The 26,255-nt window shown below is 42.2% G+C and overlaps 1 protein-coding gene across 1 annotated transcript in view; it reads right to left on the bottom strand.

Annotated features, from left to right (window-relative positions):
- Nucleotides 1-26,255, bottom strand: part of PIEZO2 (piezo type mechanosensitive ion channel component 2) — a 1,150,823-nt gene that overhangs the window by 500,588 nt on the left and 623,980 nt on the right. The gene's annotated exons all lie outside the window — the stretch shown is intronic.

Below are 26,255 nucleotides of genomic sequence, written 5' to 3'. Positions count from 1 at the left end.
AGAGGAGCATTGGTTGGCTCACCCTATTCCTCTAGATGGAGCACTATACATACCTTTAGGGGTTAGAGAGAGGCAGCCTAATGCACGTAGGAGCACAATCTTAGCCTGGCAGAGTATTGCCTGAATGCTGGAAGTACCATGGGTGTACTCACCACTGTTGCCCCTAACATACCACCCAGACATAGCATTACTGCAGAAAGACACATTTCATAACTTTAAACGCAAGACTAATATCGCCACTTGGGGAGACCTGTATTATGAGGGCAAGTTTCGTGCCATTGATCATATGTTCTCATCTGAACAGAAGTCACCATTAGATGTCTTTTTGTACATTGGACTACAACAAAGTATGAGATCACTTACCCTGGAGTTCCCAGAGGAGCCAAGGGTACTGGCCACTCTGCAACTCATAATGGAAAAGGCCAAGCCCATAAGGCTAGTCTCCTTGATATACCAATCAGTTCATGCACAAAAAGAGCTCCCAGACACACGGTCGCATGTGAAATGGGGGTAGGAATTTGGGACTGCCCTGATGGACAACCAATGGGAGAGCTGCTGCATGCAGACAGAGAGAGTATCGGCGAGTAGCAGGCTCCGGATTATACATTATAAGTTTTTACACAGGCTATACTATAAACCAGCTAAGATGTGCAGGTACTAGTTTAGGATGGAGGATAGATGTGATAGGTGTCATACTGAAGGAGCAGACTTTCTGCATTTAGCATGGGATTGCCCGAGTGTTAAGGAATACTGGAATCAAGTATTTAGTGCTCTGCAAAAGATAATAGACACTCCGTTGGAGCCAGATCCTCTGTTGGCGTTACTAGGGTATGTTAAACCTGTACGAGCAGAACATCGTAAATTCATTGCCATGGCGCTGCTAATGGCCAAGAGGAGGGTAGCCTGCAGATGGGGAAGAGGAAGGGTGCCTAAATTCAAGACATGGCTGGATGACCTGATAACATGCCAAAAGAAACTCACTACGTATGCGGAATTGCTACCCGTATCTTCGAGACCTAATGATATATGGGCCCCACTGACATGTTATCTGATTAACTATCTGAGGGATAGGTCTCCACAATGAGATGCTAAACACATTATAAGTGACAATGGGTGGGAAAACAGGAAGATGTGTAAAGTATGGTGAGACGCTAATCTCTTGATGGAGTATAAACTAATGAATGGGAGGAATTGATGCTGTTGAACGGTCTGTACATAGGTACGATTTGTGAGAAGGGTAACTTGTTACATGCCTCAAGACAAATATTGTGTAATAAACGACATATGTAAGTTTCAAGAATGTTTGGCCCCGAACCTGGCGCAATAAGATGATAACAACTGTGATGATGATAGCCTTATATCAAATATTGCTCAGTGATGAAGAAAAATGTATTGTGATGATGAACCCGAAAAGAATTGTGATATGATGAATGTTGGAAATGTACTTGTGTGTAACCTGAAAACAATAAAAAGAATGTTAAAAAAAGAAAAAGGAGGAAATGTCTCGGAGTTAAAGCAACGCTCTGGAACCTGGGGTTGGAGTATGGTATGTTGTATCCTGCCAGGCTACGGGTGGAGGTCATCGGACGAGCCCGAGTTTTTGAGAACCCTACGGAGGTGCAGGAATTTTGCCACACTTACAAACTCAATAACAAACGCCCCACCGAGACAAACACCATTTCTCCCCCATATAGTGGCTCGGTTGCTAGTGTGGGCCTGTTCTTGAACTCTAGTCATGGCTGACTGACTGACTCTTGATTTTCTTGTTTATGCCACATATTTGATTGTTTGTTGTGAATGCTGGGATTTGACATGTTAAGTATAACATTTTGCACTTTCCCTACTGTTGCACTCACTGGAGTGGGAATAGTAATTTTTACCCCTACACTATCCAACGCTTTCTCTACTGTTGCGCTCACTGGAGTGGGAATAGTAATTTTTACCCTCCCACTATCCAACGCTTTCCCTACTGTTGCACTCTCTGGAGTTGGAATAGTAATTTTTACCCCTACGCTATCCAACGTTTTCCCTACTGTTGCACTCACTGGAGTGGGAATAGTAATTTTTACCCGTACGCTATCCAATGTTTTCCCTCCTGTTGCACTCTCTGGAATGGGAATAGTAATTTTTACCCCTACGCTATCCAACGTTTTCCCTACTGTTGCACTCACTGGAGTGGGAATGGTAATTTTTACCCCTACACTATCCAACGTTTTCCCTACTGTTGCACTCACTGGAGTGGGAATGGTAATTTTTACCCCTACACTATCCAACGCTTTCCCTACTGTTGCATTCTCTGGAGTGGGAATAGTAATTCTTACCCCCGCTGCCACCCCTGTTAATAGTTAATTCTCCTCAACCTGACAAATGGGAGCATCATTCGTGCCTCCCACCTCCTCCCATGTCACTGCATGTCCACCCTGCGGCCTCTTCCTGTTGTCCTCCTCTTCTCAGAGCTCTAATTTCAAAGCACATTTACGGCAGCTCCCCAGGGACTGTGAGGAATTGTTTATTATATAATATGAACTCGAGTGAACTGAAGGTGTTGGAGCACTTCACATGAGTCCTAGTTACATTACTTTACATGCCAGAATTATTTTTGGGGACATTTTAATAGAGCACGAACTTTACTGACCCACAAGTATTGAAGCGCGTTATGAAAGCACCAGTTACATTACACAAGGTCAGATTAATTTTTTTGTTTTTAGGTGCATGAAGATTATGTGACGCTGACACCACCCCTGTTTATCCATTATTTCCCCTCTACCTGACACAGAGGAGCAGCAGTTGTCCATTCCACCTCGTCCCATGTCTCTGCATGTCTGCTCCACTGCGTCTTCCTGCTGTCCTTTTCCTCTCAGAACTCTAATTTCAAAGCATATTCACGGAAGCTCCTCAAGGACTGTGACACATTTTTTATTATGCAATGTGAACTCGAGAAACCTGAAAGTGTTGGGGGCTCTTTACATGAGCGCTAGCTACATTACACAAGGCCAGATACATTTTTGGTGCCATTTTCCCACACTATAGCCTAGCCTCAGCAGTTGTGTCCTGTGGTATTGTCTTTTCTGATCCCTCGGTATCACCGTCTCACCCTTTCTCTAGCGCCAGGATGCCTGTCAGGTGATTGCGCGCTCTATAAATTCAATAAATAAATAAATAAATAAATTTTTATAGAGCCAGAACTTGACTGACATGAAGGTATTGGAGCACTTTACAAAAACTCCAGTTACATTACATAAGGTCATGTACACATTTTTGTTTTTTGGTGCACAGAGATTAAGTGATGCCAACGCTGTCCAGGTTTATTCATTTTTTCCACTCTATCTGACAAATGGGAGCATTTTGTTCTTGTCGCTCTGTCCAGTGCTCATATACCCAGAGGGCTGGGACAGAGGGCGGGGCCTGGGACTTACCTGTAAACTGCAATGTTTTGAATGGAAAACTCCGAAGAAGGTTGTCTGGTGAACAGAGGCCTGGGGAGGAGGAATGTGACATCTTTGCCTTTACAAAGAACTTGACTGCTTTTTTCATAGGCTTTACAATACTTTAGTGATGCAGTCGCACACAGCATGTTATAGTGCATTGAATCAAAGCACTTGTCTTTTTGTCTGTGCATTAAAAAGCATTGGAATGTGCCCGTAAATGTTTCCTGAGACAAGCATGTATACCTGAATCCCACTGCACGACCCAGTGTGTAGTAATGTATAGCTCTTTAATCATGTCAAATGTGAATACAGCATTGCAATATGAAATTGTGCCTGGTGATATTTTACAAGTTCAGTCCACAGGGCTTTAAATAGTTTTGATATGCACTGCATTGCACAATGTGCACCCAGTTAGGAGCAGAGAGGCATACTTTGTTAGTGTGCATCAGCATGCAGAAATAAACATCAAAAGTGTTGGTTTCAGGGGCCGAATGGAGTGCCAATAAATCTCTGGTCTTGAGAGGGAGCTTGTGTTTTCAGTCAAAGAGGGTGATGAAGTGTGCTCAGATAATACCATGGATGTATGCCGAAGATGAGGGAAGGATGAGGTTTCCATTGGCCTGCTACTGCCCCTCATAGGCATTGCGGGAGCGGGTTGACTGTGCCAGTGTGCGCCTCCACTCACAAGAACATAAGACACCATAATGTAGCACTGTTGTTCACATCATCTCTTACTGTGTATCATTCTCCACCTGTGCAAGGAAGGTTTGAAGTCTTCCACAAGGGTGATAAACACATTATACAATCGCAACCTGTTTAACATGAACCACATTCCCTACTCCAATACACAATGATGTAGTGGTCTGGCACACAATTGGAGACTGAGGTACTATCTGTATCACTATTACATGAATATGCATCAGTGCTTTCTTCTACCACTTACTAAACTACTCTTATACAAAAGGGACATGTGGCTGTGGGATACAGTTCTCCCCTTGATACAGGTACCCCTGTGTGACATTTACAATCTACACTCCCACTTCATGGAGGGACTACCCTTATGCACGCTCTGTAATAGGACGTCTGTGGCCACTTACTACCCTCAGTTTGAAGTGGGAATGGCCTACCAAAAATATTGCGATTCTCTTGTCTAAATGTGCCAATTGTAGATCTCCATCAGTTTATTTGTTTTACAGAACACCCTTTCAGCAAACAGTATGGTTGCTACAAATGATGGCACAACTCTGCAGCATTTCTGGGATTGCACTTCATTTTGTTTCCTAATATTTGTATTATTCCGCCTCTTCACCCACATGAACCCCTATATTACCAAGGACTGCATTCTATACCCAAAGAAGTATTTATGCTGTTCTCTGCTGCTATTATAGGATGTCTACATTTAGATTTCCACTTCAAAGGGCAACCATCAACAGAGTCACTTCTATCTACAGAGGAAGGTTCACGTTGGCAGCAGAGCTAAAGACAACGAACTACTGCCGAAACGTATTGAGATATGGAAGGTGCATTTTCACTGTAGAAGCATCTTTCTTCGGGAACCTCTTCTCCTGCTGTTCTAATTCGCTTAACCCCTTCCCCGCTCATGACGAGCTGGGCTCGTCATGGTGTAGCCTCCTCGCACGCTCATGACGAGCCCAGCTCGTCATGTAACATGGGTTTTTTAAAATCTCAGCATACGGCCGTAATTACAATAGCGCCCATGAGGTTAAAAAGCCTCAAGATCCATCCTCCAGACAAATTACTTGCCATGTTTTTGCCTTTATATTGCTGTTTCTATTGCTAATCAGCATTGCACAGTGGCATCGTATGCCACTGGTAGCTCCTATGTTCAACAATGAATTCATGAATCTCTTTATATACAATGTTTGTTTGCTATAAGCATCCTTGAAAACGGCTTCTGCACAGTGTGTACATAGTTTTAAGTTAAATAAATAAACGAGTAGAAATATAAAACCTTGAAGTAATGCTGGCTCGCTAGTCGGAGAAAGGGGTCGAGAACAAAGCAACATCTTTCGTAAAATGCCAATACAAATTAGACATTCCATCTTTACATATAAGGTCTTCTGGGACAGTAAAATAATGTATTGGAGTCCGTTTTAGAGGTTGCCTGCAGTGCATCCAAGCTTGTTTGTTCCAAGATTTAAGTGCCTAATTGAGTCAAGGTACAGGAGTGGAACAGACATCGTCTAATGCTTCTGCGGTGTCCAAGATGAAATAATTGTTTTTCCTGGTAACAAAACTGCATAGTAAACCAATTTCCATTTCTTACATCAGCTAGCAATATTGAGTAAATTCACCAAAGGTGATTGAACTTTATTTGTTCTGCATTGCTGGCTTCTAGAAATCACATTTTAAATTCCTAATACTCAAAAAATGTGATCATAAAATTAAGTTCATTTTATAAATGATGTAGGAACACAAATGATATGTGTTGGAAATTACAACCTTTTGCGTAGTATACCACCATATTTTTCCCTTCCTTTACTGAACCCGATTTTGCTGGACATAGGACTTTGCGCATTTTACTCATGCTAACCAGTGGCGAAGGTTTTGTGCTCTCCCTTTTACCCTTTTAAACCTATGGGAATTAGCATTTACCTAATATGCACATTGATAAGACCCTAGAATATGGTATTACATGTACCCAGGGTCTGTAAATGAAATGCTACTCGTAGGCTGCAGAACACAGTGTGCCACCCTGTAAAGTAGCTCTGTTAAACGTGTCTCCTGGGCTGCCTCTGAAGCCATGCTGGGTAGTTTTAACATATGACATTTTCATCTGGCAAAATGAACATTTTGTCAAGCCTAAACCTTCCATATTAAGACTTATAAGTCACCCCTAAGGTAGGCCCTAAATCCCCATGGCAAAACTAAAGGGGATGCAATGTTCAAAACTCCGTCCATCATCCCCTTTGGTTTTGCTTTGTTCGCCTTAAGTTTGTAGGGTATGCCCAGACGTGGGTCCCTTGCTCACTTTGCCACTGGATTCAATCTAGCCTGGCTGATGACGGCTGATTAGCCAGACACCGATCCCAGGATGCTGGTTTCCGGTCCAGGGAAGACATGGCTTGGCAGTTCGTGCTGAACTGTTCTCATGAGGCACGGGGTCAGACTGATTTGCATATGGCCATGTCTGAACTTGGGTGGCGGAGTGAGCTAAAGAATGATGATGGATTAAACCCAGATCAGTTGACTGGGGGTGAGTGTTTGCAATGTTCACCACTCCGTCCATCATCCCCTTTAGTTTTGCTAAATGCCCATGGAGAAGGTGGCAGGGAGCATGGTATTTTGAAAATGTATATTTAACATTTGCATGTTCCTGCAGGGAAAAACCTCCAACGTCGTTTTTCCACTGTGGCAAGGCTGGTTCTCCCATGGGAAAATATTGGGTTATACTTTAATACCTTATAGTGCTTATAGTGCTTATGTTCAGTTTGGGATCTGCTAGAAAAGTGATGCAATGACTCTTTTTCATAGTAATTTCAATTATAACATAATGGTTTACTAAGTAAACCAAAAGGGGCCTTTCTGTCAGTATCCTGACTGCTGATGGTTGCCCTGTGGTGAGGTTTACCCAGTGGACAAAGGGCTTGGCTGTGGAGAAGTGTTTTTCTCCCTTGAGTAATATGACCTGGGGGTCTGTTCCCAGCCCTTCCTGGGCTTCAAAGTATGCGTAACCTGTCTCTGGCAGATGGAGCTCTAGCCTAGGCTGACATCCCATCTGTCTTGCTAGTCAGCTTGGCCTGAAACCAAGTGAGAGGGAGGAGCTGCTTCAGAACTGGTTTGCACTGACCACAAGATAGGGTTTAAACATTATCAAAATCACACCTCTGGGTGGGCACAAGAAGCTCTAACCAGAGTACGAAAGGTTCTGCCATGTTAGATTTAGGTAAAGAAGGGCACTTTGGCAAAGCTTACAGTAAAACATACAGGAAGCAGTGCAAAATTAGGAAGGGTCATGCCTGGCAACTTTTACCCCCTTTGCTAGGGTGTGGCTTCCTGTTACCACTGCTTGGAACTGGGCATAAATATGCCATCCCCAAGGACCTTCCTCAGAACACTTCTTGATCTGTGAAGAATCAGATGAATGGCTGCCCTGCTGACGGAAGAATGTGAAACAAGACTGTACCTGCTTGTCTTGAACCTAGGACCCCATAAGTGTCTACAAGGGCCACACGTGTCTACAAAGGCCAGATGACTGGCCTCCTTTTTGAGCTACAGGGAAAAGTAGTTTCCAGAGGCCTCTTTTCCTACAGCTGCTCAGCTGACCAGTTCCAACTGGACCTGCCTGGGCCCTGCTGCTGGCCTCTGTTGGAGTGAGTCCTAACCCAAGTGGTGCTCCCAGGCCTTTCATCTTTAGCTGGTGTTAGAGTGTCCTCCACCTGTCCCCAAATTGCATGAATATAGTTAGCAAATCTGCTTCCTACTTTTTAAGAGTTTTCTAAATTGGGAGTAGTCCTCTAGTTCACAGAGAGGCAGAAGGAGAATGTTCTAATCAACAGCTCCTTTAAATCAAATCATAATGCAACATAATGCGAAACCCATGAGCTTTCTCGTTTTATAGTTGTTTCACACCAGCGCTTTTATTAAATTACAAACACCCCTCTATGCAAATAGGGAGGGAGATCTCTGCATTCCTTCACCTTAGAGCATTGAGGAGGCAGAGTTCCTGATGCCAGATGTGCCACTGGCTCTGCTATCAAGGACATCATAAGGGCTGTCATAGCTCCAATGGGAAAAGCACTGGAGGGGCTACCCAAAAGGGACTGCTACCTCTTGTGGAGGGGCTGCATTGAAACCATAGCAGTCCAGGGCAGAAAATAAAATGATGGAAGAAAACTATTTGCACAGAGGGACATTTGTATGTGGGTCCTAAATGTTAACTACAGCTACTCAGGTGTATCTTTGGTACCCATGTATGTGGCAGAACTTGTGTCGTGCTTTCATGGCAAGGAAATACTTCAGCCTAACCTCTCCACCTTTCCCAAGATGTGGCACCTTCAATGCACAAGGCAGCCAAGTCATTATGTCTGGCATTGGCTTCTAGCCTTCTGGCAATACTTGATTTGTTTTGTGATCATTTTAACAAAACTTTATTGTTTGGGAAGAAAGAAAGAAAGAAAGAATGAAAGAAAGAAAGAAAGAAAGAAAGAAAGAAAGAAAGAAAGAAAGAAAGAAAGAAAGAAAGAAAGAAAAGAAAAGAAAAGAAGGAAGGAAAGAAGCAGAGAAAAAAGTAAATGAAGATAACTTAATAAAGAACAGTTTCAAATGGACACAATCTAGTATGCTGTGAAGTGGTAGCAATCAGTAAAGCAAAACACCCCACAAAGGAATTTTAACAGCCTTGGTAGAAGATGGGATCTGATAAAGGTAGAATGTGCATCAGAAGAGTCCTGCTATCCCATCAGGCTGTAAATACAAAGGAAGCACCAAAGTAATTATTAAAAAAACAAATCATTGGCCTTGAAGGGAACTAGCTTGTGGGTGGATGTTCTCCTTGTGAGAGTGTAAAACACAGTCACTCAAAGTGAAGTTAACCAGTGGCTTAAAAAGACTGACCCACTGCCCCATGTTCTGAAGACATTGAAAGTTGGTGAACAGGCTGGAGGGGGTGCAGTGGCCAAACTGGAAATGAAGCTCCTACTGTGGGTTTGTGAAAACTGTTTGTGAATGTCACACACAAGGTTTATGAATACCAACAAAGTTATGGCTTTGCAGGTTTTTATCACATTCCCAATAGTCATCTTATGCTCTTCCATGTTCCAATCCTGAACCCTATATTTACTAAAAGAGAACAACTACCCTACTGTCTGGTTTTCCCTGAGTAAATGCTATTTAGGTTCAGAAACAAATCCTCAAATCCCACTTATGACGCCTACATCACAGATCACTACTGCACTAACCAGGGGTATACCTCAAGGTGGAGGAAGCACGACCACTAACCCCATGATGATGCTGTCACGTGATTAAAAGGCTGAGTACCAAGATATACCGCCACATTCCATCTGTTACACGTGAATGAGGGTTTTTTATTGGGACACAGAACACAATGAATTGCTAACCCAGGTCATGCAGGACAAGTGATCCATTCCCCTCTTGATTTTTTTGACATAGTTTAAGGAAGCTGAATGGATCAGAGCTCCTTCCTTCTCCCTCCTCTTTGATCACTTTGATCAAAACAACTAACATCCAGTAAGTAGAATTTAACATATGAATTTTTAAAGAATAAAGTTAAAAATAGCACTTACAAGCAATAAGCACATGAATCGGATATCTGGGCTGCATCATCATCAACAAAGACGTGAGGTGCAGTCAAAGTGATGCATTTGTGTTGAGCCACACAGTGGACGAGATTTGTTGTTTTTCTCCACACAATATACGTGATGTGTCAATTCTGAGTGCAATGCACTTCTTTCTGAATGTGATGCGCTGCAACTGCTCCTGCAGTAAAGGATACCTCCGTTCCAAGGGTGATGAGCTGGTTCCGAAGGTGATGTACAGGGTCCGCTCCGCATAATGACGCAAATGTGCTGGTTCCGGTCCACGCAAAGGCGAAGATGTGCTGGTTCCGATGAAGATGTGTGGATTGGCTTGAAGAAGCACCTTAGGCCTCACTTCCAAGGGTGCAGGACTGGGAGGGCACCACTTAGCATGGTGGGCTCATAGAGTCCAGTTGTAGATGAAGATGAGTTGGAAGACTTTTATGTTGTGAGAATTCAATCAGGAGACAAGCCAGCAAGCCCTTGGATTCACTCTGGGTTCAAGTGATGCAGGTCCAGTCCTTCTCACCCAGTCAGGAGGGCAGCAAAGCAAGATAGGAGTCTAACAAAGCAGCAGTCCAGCAGAGTGTCAGTCAGCATGACAGCATAGTCTTCACAGGTCAGGAAGTGTACTGAAGTGGTGGTGTCAGTAGTAAAGTTAGGACTCCTTACGTTAGGACTCCTAAACTAAGAAAAATCCTAAATTCAAGACTTTCGGTATTCACAGAAGGCATTTGGGAGTCCTAAAGTTAGGAGTCCTAACTTTACTACTCCTAAACTGAGAAAAATTCTAACTTTAAGACTTTCTGTATTCACAGAAGGCATTTAGGAGTCCTAAAGTTAGGACTCCCAAATTCTGTGAATACCGAAATGAGTAAGTGCCTTCTGTGAATATCAAAGTGAGTAGGTGCCTTTGGTGAATACCAAAATGGTAGTAAGTTTAGGATTTTGTCTTAAGTTAGTTCTGTGAATTGAGCCCTCAATCTCTCCACCATTTGGAATTACACCTACAAGATGTATCAACAAAGCACAATTTAGGTAGTAGTGTTCCCATAGGGAAGCGTCCGCAAATTTCACCACACAGAACTGTTGTATAACAAGAAGTAAGGCATGATAATAGAATATTTGAGGTAAACTGTAGAACTCTTGAAGTGAAAACTGTAGGTTCTCTCCTGGATATACAAGTAGGGTTATGGTTATACCCGTTATAGATATTCTGGTGGGGGGACGCTGTTCAAATGCTGGTGCTAATTGTGATTGATCTAAAACCCCATACTTTGATGCTAAATGAGATTATGTACATTCTCCTCCTTTATTTTTCCTTCCACACTTCACTTTAATGAATAGTCCAACTTTGAGGTCTTTCTTTTTCCTTGTTCCTTCCGTGGTGGCTTGATTTTACATTGTTTTTATTAGTGGCACGAGAAAACCCCGCTGATTATATTGGGACTTCTGCGGATGGTCATTTACTTTACCTGGTTAGCAATAACTGTATACTGACAATCTACACGTCAGTGTGATCCGTGTTTTACTCACGGCCCCAATATACTTAGTAAGTTGTGCCTTCAATTTGTTCCCCGTACTTTGCTACTTTTAGATGGCCGCCGCTTAATAGCGTCTCATCAAAATCTCCCGAAGTCCTTTCTCCCTATTGCTGGGTCACCGGGTTCCAGAGTCATGCGACTCAGCCTGGAGACTGTGACGATGTGCACAATAAATGGAGCAGGAAGACACGATCGAGTTCACTCACACGGAGGGGACGTCCAGTCTCTCTACCGCCAACCTCTACTTTCCTGGTGAGTCATTGCCTTTACAAAGGAAGGAGGCGATAAGGGGGTGCGTCAGATGTTATTCTTATTGGCTCATTGCGCTGAGTTTTGGTTTGTTTCTTATAGGTTCCAACGTACTATGGTTGGGGCACCTCGGGCGGATTAGGCTGCTGGATATTTAGCAACCGAGTACTTTACACAGTAATTTGAAGCTGATGCATGGTGTTGAGGAAGTATTATATGTGTTTTTGAGGTGAGTGTGAGACATATGGCACTCGTGGTGAACCAGATATCAATAGGTTGAGAGGGTGAAATCATAGTAGTTCATGGTTTTTTACTTTCAGATCTCTACTCGTATAGGAGCGGGGGCATAATAGTTATACTGATTGAGTGACCACCCTAGACCCACTAGAACGCCGCAGATCTATAATAAATTGATACTTATATACCTCGTGCACGATTGTACAAATGTCCTTTGGTGAGTGCATTTGGATAGGTTTATTAAGCATTAGCTGCCATCACACCTATAGTTTATGAGGGAGTAAATATGTATCATTACTTTTCAGGCCAGCTGATAGAAAATACCCAATTGGTGCTTTGTGCGGACACTCGGATGTTCTGTTCAGAATAAACTAGTGGGGGGGGAAATCATTTTTATGACATTGGGATGAGTACACTATATGTAGATATTTCACCGCATCGTGGGTGATAGAAAGTTGATGTTATTCAGCTGGGGTATCATGGGTTGATATATCTAAGGGCGCCATCCCATCATAGTAGGGGTCACCTAATACTACAATGGGTCCTCCCCAGTGTTTTCCGCGTCTATGGTCATCCTTGGACCGGGTTACACCTTTTTCCAGCAAGGATACTTACCTTTGAGCCCTGAAAAAAGGTTAATCTCTTTGTGTTAGACACCACTTTAATGTGGGTATGTTACTATAATTTCCAATGATGTTTTTCCGAATTTATGAAGCGACAATCTTGGACGTTGTTTGTTTAACTTTTAACATGATTGAACTTAGTCCTCATTGTATTATAATTCCTTGCACCTATATAATCCCTAGAAATTGTTTTGGGAATACGCAGCTGCATTAGGACGAATCTGGCTCTGTACATACAGAAGTTTTTTGATGATCCTATTGGTCTAGTGGACATTGGGGCACCTATTACCAGTGCTCATGGTGGGTTCTAATTTTGTCTCTCTGTTTTACATGGGGTACACTCCACGGTGTTTTTTGATTTTGTTGCTCACCTTCTAAACCATATCTACTTCTATTACTGATGGTTGGAGTTTGGGTGCACATCTGAGCTTCTACCACCTCTAATTTCTTGGTGATTTGGGTCTATTGCTTACTTACATAACTACATAGGAGATTTATGTCTAATGTGTATATTGTACGTTTTTTGGATATTCAGGCCAATGTACACATAACAGTACATATATTGTGATTTCGTTATCCAGTCAGAGGTTTATTCTTGTATCTAAATATGAGTGTATAGATGTTTTTAACTATGTGTCTGTAAATGTGACACTTTTATATATGTAAGTGAATTGTACAATGTATATATGTTGTTCTCATGTTAATGTTTGTGTTGTGTATGTTATATTTATTATATCATTGTTTGATATTCCAGCCTTGAGAAAGTCTTAGAAAAAGACGAAACATGTGTTGGCAAACCGTGTGCTGGGAGTTTTTTACTTTTTCCATATAAAAATAAAGGATTGGTGGACAGCAAGAAGATTGACCTATCTGGATCTTTATTCTCTAATTTAGTGTTATTGACTTCTTTTCATTGTCCAGTAGAGGGTTTACTGATACCCCAGGAAGCGATGACTAGAGCTAAGACTGAATAGGAACTTAATGTTGTGCTTGAAACAGCCCTAATTTTGTGTATATACATATAAGATGTAATAAGGTTATTCCAATGTTATCCTATGGAAGTGATATGCTTGCAGCAGTGAAAAACGAATTTGGGAGTTTCTCACTACCAGGGCATGTAAAATGTAAAAGTCCTACCTTTTAAATATATTGGACCTTGCCCTCTGGGTTGTCCAGGGCCCACCTTAAGGGTGAATAATATGTATAAAAAGAGAAGGTTTAGGCCTGGCAAGAGGTTTATCTTGCCAGGTTGAAATGGCAGTGTAAACTACACAAAGGCACTATGTTGACAGGCCTGAGCCATAGTTAGAGGGCTACTTAAGTGGGTGGCACAATGAATGCTCCAGGCTCACTAGTAGCATTTAATTAACAGGCCCTGGGCACATGTAGTGTACTTTACTAGGGATGTATAAGTAAATGAAATATGCCCACTGGCGATGAGCCAATATTACAATGTTTAGGGGAGAGGGTACAAGCACTTTAGCCCTCGTTAGCAGCGGTAAGGTGCACAGAGTCTTAAAGCCAGCATAAACAAGGCCAGAAAAAGGGAGGGAGGCAGCCGAAAGGCTTTGTCCAAGGATTAATCCTTTAGAACAAGCAGGTTAAAGGTGTCCCAAATGGTAATTCCCATACATTTCAAATCACAGGCGGAGATTAGCACGATGCCATCAGTTGCAGGCTGGCCGACTGCAAAACTGTGCCTCAGGGGGCTGGGGTACTACCAGGCTGGAGTAGTCAGTGATGCGTCTGGTTTTTTCCTCCTTACATGCTTTTAAAAGGTACATGCCTGTCAGAAAATCTGTCAGTTGCTTCTGGTCCTGACTGGTCCAAGTCAGAAGGCATGAGTCCTGACTGAGCCTTTTGAAGCCAACAGGGTTGTATCGCTGAGATAAATGCCAGGTTTGCAAAGATTCTTCACAGCATATTTATAGATGCATTTTCATCTCAATGGACACTTCAAGGCGCCTGTAAAATCAGGCTTGTTCCACCATAAGCACAGTTCGTGCACAAAATAGAATCTTAGTCAATCAGGCAGGATGGCTATTAAGTTGCTAAATTATTCAGTTGCTAGTTCGAGTAAACACAAACAAATTGTTTCTATCTGTTTTCTATTCAGTTCCACAATAAGATTTAATATTTTTGGTTGGGCAAGACAACATAAAACTTGTACTGGGTAGTCTTCACTGTGTTTGGACCACACACAGACACTTCTAGATCACAATTTCCATGGCTTTCTTTATCACACCCACAGTTTATTCCACATTCTCTCAAGTAGCTGCCAATCACACCACACCCTGAAACAACAGAGAAGTCCCGCAGGGGCTTTAAAAACAATTGTATATGGGATCTCGGACAAGAAAATGAGCTTCATCCCCTCACAAGCACTGTGATTTAACTCATGGAATATGAGAATATGATCTCTTGTTCTTGGTAATACATGCTTTCTTGACTTAACTTTGAGGCACTTGTGAATATATATTTTCATTTTCAGACAGCGTTAATGGAGCATGATTTTTGCAAATTAATCTGCTCAGAAAACCCTCACATGAGTGTGCTTTTAAATAAATTACTAACATGAGAGGAAACCGAAATTACTAACGTGCAAATTTTAAAAGTACGACAGGGAAATGTCCAAAATGTACACGTATTTAAAAGTTGGAATAAATACAAGTAGTGGAGTTAACATTACGGAAAAATGAAACTTAATCAAAGAATGAGAGAGAAATTACTATCTTGTCTGTCTAATTGAAATGTTTTTATGTTTCCTGAACTTCAAGCAACTGTAAACACAAGAAAAATCTTTTTATTCTTCGTGAAAGCTATGGAGGCCTTAGAAAATGATTTATCGCTCTCTTTTTCTGCTGCAAGAAAATGTAGGCCACAGCAGATGTATTTGTTAGGGGATGTGCTAAGTGCTCCTTTTCCACATGTCCTTGTAAAAGTTGCAAATGATTCCTTAGAAAGGTAGAAAACAGAAGTATTTTTTCCTGTCTAGGCGAGGTTTGTAGGAAGTCAGAAGTGAAGCAGTTGCAAGAAGTATGTATAATGGAAACTGTAGTATTTACTCTTCCTCTCTAGGAAATTGTATATCTTTAGACAAAGATTGTTTAGAGAAAATTGTAAAGTAATCATCAGGAGATTTTACCTCCCTGTAGTACTGATCAATAGAAAGGCTTGAAGAGGGTTAGAATAGAAACACTTTAGTTGAAACAAAGTAGCAGTTCTACTATAAAGATGCTGAATGTTGTCTTTCTCTCCCTCTCCCTCCTCTATACCTAATTTGTCCGATGAATTAGAATCATTTATCTTGTAATGCTTTTGGTGATTTAATCTGTAACAGAGAGCAAAATGATGATTTACATTTGTACTTGTGATTGACCATTCCCATTACTGAAAAATAACAAAGAGAAATAATAGAAATATTAGTGTTTGTCATTATTTCAGGTGTTATGTTTATTTCTGCTAAACATATGATGTATATTATTATATACCTGTTTCTTCCTTACAGGTCCTCATGAGGAAATAGCTCTCCATTTTTCATTATATCGCCCCTTTTAGCTCTACCAGAGATCTGTCGGAAGACCTTTGATATTGTTATAAGAAATATATTGACTTATGGGCCCGTCATTAGAGTTACATTTCCACTAGTACTGTAAAGGTTGGTGTGGGTCATATGATAATATTAAACCCCCCTCCACATCCACTGCATCAGCATCAATGACAAAAAGACATGAATAAAGATAAATGGCCTGGGGCTAGATGTAGGTAATTTTATTTTACCACTTCTCAAATACCGAATTTTACCGATTCGGTATTTAAGAAGTAGTAAAATAAAGGGGGGTGATGTAGGTATCAGAGAATCGGTAAATACCAAATCGTTAAGATTCGGTATTTACCGATTCTGTAAATACCGATTCGATAATGCCCATTGATTCCTATGGGCAATGAAGCCCATACAAATCAATGGGCATTACCGAATCGGTATTTACCGATTCGGTAAATACCGATTCCAGCCAGGGTGCAGGGGGGGTTACTTTGACACCCTCTAGCACCCCAAATACAGGCATGTTTGCCATGTGGCACACAGACATGCCCTAAGGGCATGTCTGTCTGTCACATGGCATAGGTGTGCATGCACACATGTGCATGCACACCTGGATTTGGTATTTTACCACCCAATTGGATTGGTTGGTAAAATACCGAATCTGAAAGGCCTTTAAGACTCAGAAGAGTCCCACCTACATCTAGAAGTTACCGAATCAGTAAAAATACAGATTCGGTATTTTACCGATTCGGTAAATTTACCGATTCGGTAAAATTGGCCCCCTACATCCCAAAAACCCATTCACCGGTAGGTAACGGCCGAAATCGGCCGTTACCGGCCGGTAAATGGCCACCTACATCTGGCCCCTGGTTTCTCTGAACCTGTGTGTGTGCAGGTCAGATTTATTGAAATGTGTTTCACTATCTGGATGCCCATCTGAACTTCCAAGTTTACCTCCCCAGGTGCAACACAAAGGATGCACATGGGAGCTAAGTGATGAGGAGCAGGTGTCTCCTAAACATTCCAGTAGTGACTTCATTAATCTTTCATCATTTTTTTTCCTGAAGAGCACGGCCTGAGAAAATTGCCAGTGGAAAGTGGTGGCATGAAACCTAAATTAACAAAAAAGTCCAGCTCTAAAAATAACTAATGCCATTCACATTACCCATATTTTATCTTTTCATCAATTCTTTTGGTACTGCACAGCTGGTTTCAGGGCTTAGTAAGCACCATAAAAACAGTTTAAAAACTGTTTATATGTACTAGGTAAGAATCCCCACAGAGTTAACCATAAGTACTAAAATACCACAATGTTCAGAAGATCACAAATTTAAATCCTGAAGGGACAACTCAGCCTCCCCTTCTTTGATGGTTTGTAAATTGAGTACTTTAGACTTGGGTGGGCTGCAGGTCAGAATATCGACTATGGAATTATCATGATACAAGGATATTGTAGCAAAAAGATCATCGGAGGAGTGCGGGGAGCTGAATACGTGCAAGGGAGGACGATGTCCCTTGGTGTAAGTGGGAGAGCAGGAATCGCACCACCCCCTCTACCTCAAGGAGCATGGATTTTTAGGAGTCATAGACCATTAGAGGGAAAAGGCCCTATATGGTCTATATGAATGCATGCTTCATGAGTAGCATACTGTGTAAACCAGCATTAGCAAAGCCTGCTGACCCTGTGTGGCACTTGTAACAGGCTGAAAAATGTTGACCTTACGAGCTACAATGGTAGGACAAATTACACTCCTAGAAGATCACACTTTTGATCCTAGCAAAAGGACATTATTAAATAACAAGATGTAGGATACTCAAGGCTTTTTTAACTTGCACTAAGGTTTTAGGTAGAGCGCTACTTACAAACCACGTTGAGCCCACCCACTCACACTAGGTACAGAGGATGAGGATCCGATAATGAAGCATGCCACTGGTATTACTAGTGGGTGAGGATCCTACCAATATATCCTTGTGATGCAAGAGTCACACTGATTCACCTGGGTACAGAGCCCTTTCCAGTTTGATATATATTGAGACCAGTTAATTTGACCTCTTAAAATGTTAGGAGTTAATCAGTTGTGAGGATTTCCCTCTTTTGTGTACTGATTACAATGTTTAAGGAAGGCTGAGAGTTGCCCCAATTTAGCTTCTCGCTCCCCCTTGTTTTTCTGCAAAAATATCAACAACCAAAATATTATGGAGGTAAATATATATTGATAAGTACATTAAAAATAACAACTCTTAACTCTATACCTTGAAGTAACATATACTGTCAACATATATATTTGTCCAAAAGGGTAGTAAACCTATACTTACCTGTACATACCTAACTTGTTGATATTTTGATCATCAATATTTCTATTTTTTTTTTTAGTAATATATTTATGACATGAGATTCTGGTACCATATCAATAGGTGACAGTGATATTTATTATTTAAATTGCTCGTAATTATCTGACGTATATAATTAATTGTCTTACTATATATATTTTGGACAATGAAATAAAATAAGACTTATATAAGTACCAGAACTGTCATGATTAAAATCATGGGTAGGTATGATGAATTGAGAAAATGAATAAATAACCCGTACATACAGTGAAATTGAAGGTTTCAAATAGGATGAGTCTGGGTGCAAGCTCTATGTCAATTAACAATGATTCTGAGCCCTGATCCCGGAGCTCTTACGGAGAAGGGTTTGTTTGGATTCTAAAATGCCCATGCGAGGGGGATATAAAAAAATTAACAAATGTATTTTGCACTGTATGCAAGCATCATGAGAAGATGGAATTTAGGGTCAAGAGTGTAGGTTCTTGGAGAAAGAAATGCCTTGTTTATGATTGAGAACAAAAACAATGGTTCCCTTGGTGGACACTTGAGCCTGTGCTTTCTAGTAAAAGAGGTTCTTGTGGTCATAAGATGAATTTGGAATAGACCATCAATTTATGGATACCTATGTATCTTGCTATGCTCTGCACAATCCTGTGTAGATTTTGGATAGCTCCAATTTATATATTACAGTTATTCAAATTCATCACAAAACAATATCAATCATAAGATGTAGGTGCCCTTGGTGGATGGTGCAGTGTAGTGACTAGTGAGAAATATGGTGAGCAAGGAATGCACTGTGAAACAAAGAACATATACAGTTCACTTATGGTTGCACAGATTCAAAGATGATGAAGCCTTGTGCTAAGAGCCCCCGCAAATGGCAGAAAAACACATTGACATTTTGACCTCATACATTCAACTTAAAACAGATTCTTTATCAGGACAATGCAAGTAGACACCTACAGTAAAGGAAACACGCATTCTTATTATTGAAATAATATCTATTAGAAGTATACTGGATCCATGAATGGATATGAAATGGCCCTTACCTCAAAGTGTAAAGCAAAAGTATAGGTAATACTTATTCTGAGTCAATCCGTTTCACAATATCATTATATAAAGCATAAAATTGACATTAGAGACACAGGCTGTGTATGTGTAACACATGCATAGGTGTTTGTGTGACTTTAAATCCAACTGATTGCTGAAACATTTCAACCACTCACCCCTAGTCACAGATCTGGGTTTAATCCATTGTTCTTTTGCTCACTATGCCACCCCAGTTTGGACTCAGACATATGCAAACAGTCTTGGCCCTGTTCCTCATGGGAACAGTCCAACTCAAACTGCCAGGCCAGGTCATCCCTGGACCAGAGGCAAGCATCCTTGGACTGGTTTCAATCAATCAATGAATCAATCAATCAATCAATCAATCAGTACATTTGTAGAGTGCACAATTCATCCGCGAGGGTTTCAAGGCGCTGGGAGGCGGGGGTGCCGCTACTGCTCGAACAGCCAGGTCTTGAGGAGTCTCCTGAAGACCAGCAGTTCCTGGGTCTGTCGTAGGCAGATGGGGAGGGTGTTCCAGGTTTTGTGGCGAGGTGGGAGAACAATCTGCCGCCGGCGGTCGCTAGACGGATACTGGGGAGGGTGGCGAGGGAGAGGTCAGCAGAGCGAAGCTGGCAGTTTGGGGTGTAGAAGGTGAGTGGTTCATTGAGGTACGCTGGTCCGGTGTTGTGGAGGGCTTTGTGAGCGTGTGTGAGGAGCTTGAAGGTAATCCTCTTGTTGACGGGGAGCCAGTGTAGGTCTTTCAGGTGGACTGTGATGTGGCTCTGGCGGGGGATGTCGAGGATGAGGCGTGCAAAGGCGTTCTGTATGCGTTTCAGTTGTTTCTGGCATTTGGCTGATGTTCCTGCATAGAGAACCCTCATCATCCAGGCTAGTATTAATCCAGTGGCACAGCGAGCATGGGACCCATGTCTGGGCATACCCTTGGCCACTTAGGGTGAACATAGCAAACACAACAAGATGATGGATGGAGTGCTGTCCCAGTTAGGACCAAACCATATACTGAGACAGTGAGTGTGCATCCCTGAAAGGCATGTGCCGGGTGCGGGTGCGAGAAAGAATACCCGTCCACGGGTCATCATGGGTCATGATGTGTAAATGTTGTTAAAATGTATACAAAGCCATTCTTTCCTGCACCCACACCTGGCACATTCTTTTTCGGGCTGCTGCATGCTTCTCTTTATTTTCCATGGATTTTTCATTTCCCAGTACTTAGTAAAGCCATACTGGAGCTGTGGAGGTCGTAACTACAACCTGTTACAACAAAGGAACTAGGGAGGTTGTGTGTGTCGGTCACAGGGGTGTGGGGGGCAAGGTGGAGGTTCAGTGGAAACCTACCAGAAGGGTATCCATTTTGTTGGATATACTGGCCTCACACACCTTTGCAGGTGTCATACTTCATCATAGGCAATGCTCCTCATTGGGTAGGCGGTGCAATCCCCGACGGGCAACACCTCGAAGAGGGGCTCTTTACCGGAGATCTTTTAGTCCAACTGCCTGTAGGTGAAGTGCGGGTGAGGGGCCAGGGTGTTGTAGACGGAGTGGTGAGTTAAAATGAGGCAACGGGTACCAGAAACAAACTTTATTCGGGTGGTCCCTTGCGCCAATTAAAATCAGCAACTAGTCTGTACCCGCTGGACAGTAAAGTTTCCTAGCTCGAGACTAGACTAGAAAGTATAGAAAGTGGTCAACATGTTTCTCGCTAAAGTACATTGACACGCGATTCATCAGGACCTATCAGAGGAAAATTACAGTCTACAATGTCTGATCTACCTAAGTATCAGTGAATCATTACAGATTGTGGAATGAAGTACCTGTGTTACACTGTTCCTTGCCTAATGGTCAGGGTTTATATGTAACAACAATACCTGGCGGGTCGTACATCGGGAGTTAAACCTCTGTAGCTAAGGTTGTATACTCCTGTGTTGCGCTTGTTAGCCTACCCCTTTCCGCCAGGCTTCACTGCACTTAAAATGTCTAAGAATGGACTTAGATACTGTAGGGGCATATTGCTCATGCAGCTTTGCGCTCACCTGTGTTATAGTGCACTCTGCCTTAGAGTTGTGAGGCCTGCTAGAAGAGTGACTTACCTATCGAACAGGAAAAGGAAACTTTGTGGTTTCTCCTAAGTCTTTTTTAATGAGGAAAACTGGATCTGAGCATTATCGAGAAAAGATAAGTAATATCTAAAAACTCCCTCAGGCCAGCCGCCTCATGAGGTTGAGTCCGCTCAGGTAGTATCATCTTACCAGAGTGGGATTAGGTGGCCAAAGATAAAGTATGCTACAATACGTGAGTGTATCATCCTCGTCCCTTGGAACTGTCTCAAACACTGAGAGATAATAAGGTAGTACAGTTAGACAGCAAGCTTTGTTTTACATCGAGCCTATATATGATCGCCACAAGCCTATAAGGCATAGAGCGATGTCCTGGGGTGTAACACTATTCTTGCGTTGTGTGACAGTGAGATGTGTGCCATGTCAACTTCTACATGTTGTTTGCACCAAAACACACAGTCTGCAATGGCAGTGGGTATGTGTTTGGAGAGGGGATCTCTGAGGGGGCTCAATACATGCTGCAGCCTTTAGAGACCCTCTCTGGTCACCAGGCCTTTGCTTCCACTGGTACCTTTAACAAGGGCCTTATATGTGGGCTAGAGGTGGGCCAATTGTGGAAACAAAGGTACAGTTTTTGGAAAAAACACATGCCTTGGGAATTTGATTTGCAGGGACCCAGGTCACACAGTCTGTCAAAGTTCATCAGAATTCTGGCAAAGCTTGAGGGGGTTACTGCAACAGAAACCCACTTTCCTACAGAAAGCTTATATCCTTTGTTGTAGGTGTCTACTTCCATTGTTCTGATGAAGACTCTGTTTTAAGTTGAATATTTGGAGTTGAAATGTTGCTCTGTTGACTTTATAATATAAAGTGCCATTTGTGGGGCCTTGAGCATGGGGCTTAATCATTTTTTAAGTTGTGCAACTATTAGTCAACTGTATATGTTCTTAGTTTCACAGCGCACTACTTGCCCACAATACTAATCACTACACTGCGCCTTCCACCAAGAGCACCTACATCTTATGACTGCATTATATAAATTGTATATGTTCACAATCTGCACAGGATTGTGCAGAGCAGGATACATGGGTGTACACTAAATTGATGGTCTATTCCAAATCAATCTTATAACCACAAGTGCCCCTTTGGCTTAGGAACCACAGGCTCAGGCTTTCCCCAAGGGAACCATTGTGTTTGTTAACATATACTTACTTGGGTTCCTAGGGACACTGGGTTGCCCCTTCATTTGTTTACCCCTCGTTTATGATTGATACACATGAAAGAAAACGCAGAGAACTCCAGGAAAGAAAAATCAACATTGACCAGATTTGACCTATGTGTTTCACCTTAGTGATTAGGCAGGTGGCTAATAAAAATGCAGCTAACAGAATGAATTAAGGAAATTTGCAAACACAGGAATGGTAAAAGGGATTGCACGTTTTATTACGCATTTTATACCTGAAACACTCATGGGGTCATTAAAAAGTTCCAGGGAAAAACATAAATTGTGATAACAGATTAGTTGCGGTGAGGGTTTAATTAACCAACGGATTAATCGTGTTATATAATATAATAATAATACACATTTAGGGGCCATTAGGAAGATTAAGCAAGCTATCGCCCAGAGTCATACGGTGCTGGGTTAATCTACCACCGGCCCCGGGGATCGAACCGTGATCCCCAGATTCCGGAGTCACTCACTCGCTCTATTGTGTAATTATAGTTGAAATATGAAGTACAAATAGAATAATTTTCCAAACAATGGATTTAATAAATCTGACAATTTCTTTCAGGTGGCCGTCAGGTGTCAGCCAAGTTCTGAGGCTTCAGACGTCAATAACAAATTAACTCTACTGCAATAATGCTTTGCACAGGAAATAGTATTTATTTAATTTTTAGAGAAGTGTCCTGTAGGTTCGTGTACATCAAGAAGATAGTTTATTGTAGATATTGACAGGCGGACAGAATAAATGCATCGTGAAGAAAGAACATGTCAACAGAACAGGCGACAGTGCACTCATGCATATATACAGACGTGCGCCTATGCATGCATGCACACACACACGCACGCACGCACACACACACACACACACACACACACACACGTACTTACCACCCCTCCCTTCTAGGTTAGCTGTATACAAAAAAACACAAAACACAGAAAGGTGCACATTTTACAGCGATTGACTTTCATCTGGGAAACACAATTAGAACTGCATGCCTCAACAAGGCCATGAATTAGACTAACACTAAGGAAAACCACAACTTTCCAGCTCAATTCCCCAGTGTTAATAACAAACAAGAGAAGTCTCAATGATCCAATTTCACATTCAGAGATTGGAGTCAAAAGACCAGATCAGTCTGAGGCTGCTGTCATGAGAAGGCTATGATTTATGGCACTGTCCTGACCCTACTTTACGTAGGTAACGCCACATAAAAAGTTAATTCATTGTTTTCAAACATCAAAGCGGGCATCTAGTGATTCATATCTGTTGGGAGGCATCTCTTATCACGTTATTGATTCCGATTTCTCTGCGGGTTCTAAAGTGCAGCTGATCCGGAGAGTGGCTAGAAAATTGCTTAACCCTCCTCTATAGATTCGCTTCAAGGACTCGTCTTTCAGGAATTCATTTTCTCCTGCATTCACAAAACATCAACATGAGGTGATTAGCAGTTGGTTTTATCTCTGCTCTAGCAATGTCTGTTGGCAGATTTCTCAAAAAGACAAAAGCCTGTTTACATTGCTGCAAAATGCCCAGCTGCTGGAACTAGTTTCTTTAGCAAAACCTTCTTGGAAACATGAATGAAAACACGTCTTATACTTTGTCAGTGAAACATGTATTAAAGAACCCGATGGAATAGTGGTGGTATACATTATGAATAAAATAAGGACCGACAAAATATGTATTAGATTTTTTTGTGAGCTTGGTGGGTTTTTACACAATTTTACCAATTTTACATTCTCATTGTCTCAATGGTAGATTCGAGGGGCAGCTAGCAGAATAATGTCACATTTCCTGGGAGATGGTTAAATAATTGAATGTTCGTGATTTATCATATGAGGGTTTTGAAGCTCTACTTTGGTTTTTTACACTTTGATGTGTTTTGTACATTTATTTGTGTGACCAGAACATTTGCTTCATTTCGTTTTGCTTTAAAAGTGCCCTGAATCTGATGTAGAGTAATAATGGGCCCGCGGGGGGTACGGGAGGGGTTGGACATGGGCAAACTCGGACTTCTACTGCCCCTTAGGCATAAGAGATTATTGGACTGTCAATGGGTGGGGAAATGTGGCAGATGGCCTGCATTGCCTAGAATGTAATATGTACGTAACATAATTCTGCAAAACCAAGTTACACACCTGGACGTTGTTATTGTTCACTTTCAAACAAAAAAAATGAAAATGTTGCGATCCTGACAGAAGGGGGCGGAATGTTGACGCCATACTTCGTGATATATGCATTACTGATTATGTTAATATGATGCAACAATAAAAACAAATTTAAAAGTGCCCTGAATCGAATGTCTTGCCTGGAGACAGCTTTAACTACATGACAAGAGTTAATGTGACCACATAACACACACCACACTACACAAACATGCATACATACAAATACCAAAAAGGGGGCTTTTGGATAGCCCCTTTCTTGTATTGGCTACATTGAGCCATCTGGCTTTAGGCATTGACGGACATGGCTGTCCATCAGCACTGGTACCAGTCCACATTATTTTGTAGATGTAACTAATTAAATACAGCAGTTTGACACACATATTTGTACTAATGTTTTGCTTTTCCCGTAAAAAAAATGGAGCTTCTTTAATAATTATCACCCGAGGGGCCAAATCCCGGGGGCAAAATTATTACATTTAATGGGGGGCCAAGAGGGGTCCCCCAGCCCTCGGGACCGCCACCCCCGGGCTACAAAATTATTAGTTGGCGGGTTTCCAAAGCTCCCCCAGCAAAATACGTGGGTGGGGCACAATGGCCCCCCAAGTCCCGGGGACCACCAACCCCAGGGGTTTGTGTATTGTTGGAGTGGGGCTGTGTGGCACGCTTCCTGGAGCCTTGTCATGGCCCTGGGAACCACCACCCCCCAGGGCCGGCTCCTGCAGTGTCCCGGGGTGCCCACCCCCGGGACACTGCAGTTTGCTATGTCTCGCGGCTCCCGCCCTCCCATAGCAAACTTGGTATGGATTTTGAAAGAGAGAGCAGGAAGCCTGCTCTCTTTTTCAGAATCCAAACCAGATTGCTTTACCACCGGGAGCTGCCTGCTAGCAGCCCCCATGTGGAAAAGCGATGCCAGCTCCCGAAGTTTGCGGGGAGCAGGCTGGGACCGTGGGGGCATTGGGGCTCCCCCCACGGTCTTCACTGTTTTATAGAAGCCCCGGGAATGGGGTCCCCAGGGATAATAGAAATTAGTGATAGGGGATATTTTTTGTTTACTGTAAAATTATGAGTTGCGTACCCAGTGCAGCGCTATGTGTGGCCCCCTGATGTGCACGTGTTGGATGCACAACTCCTTTGGTGTAGGGTGCGCGACTGCAATGCAGTTGGTGCAAAACTTCTACGTGTAGGGTGCAGGACTCTGACTAACTAAGTACACAATTGTGTTTCAGGCCTACAATTCAACAGTCAGTATCCATACACTCCAGCAAACACCCTGTGACTGCTCTTGCAATCCCATAGTGACTCTTTCAGTACCATGTACTAATCCATGTACTAATCCATTCACTAAAGTAAAGCTCAACCAATTATGAATTCACCCACTGTCTCTCCTTAAAGTACTGTTATCATTCAGTCAGTTTTCATGTATTCATGCAGTGAGTCAGGCTTTAGGGCACAGAGTGCTTCAAACTCCTATGTTGAAGGGGCGTTCCATAGGTATGCTTGTTTGC

Source organism: Lissotriton vulgaris, chromosome 4_1 (assembly GCF_964263255.1).
Source record: "Lissotriton vulgaris chromosome 4_1, aLisVul1.2, whole genome shotgun sequence".
NCBI lineage: Eukaryota > Metazoa > Chordata > Amphibia > Caudata > Salamandridae > Lissotriton > Lissotriton vulgaris.
This window is presented reverse-complemented; position numbering and strand designations above follow the sequence as displayed.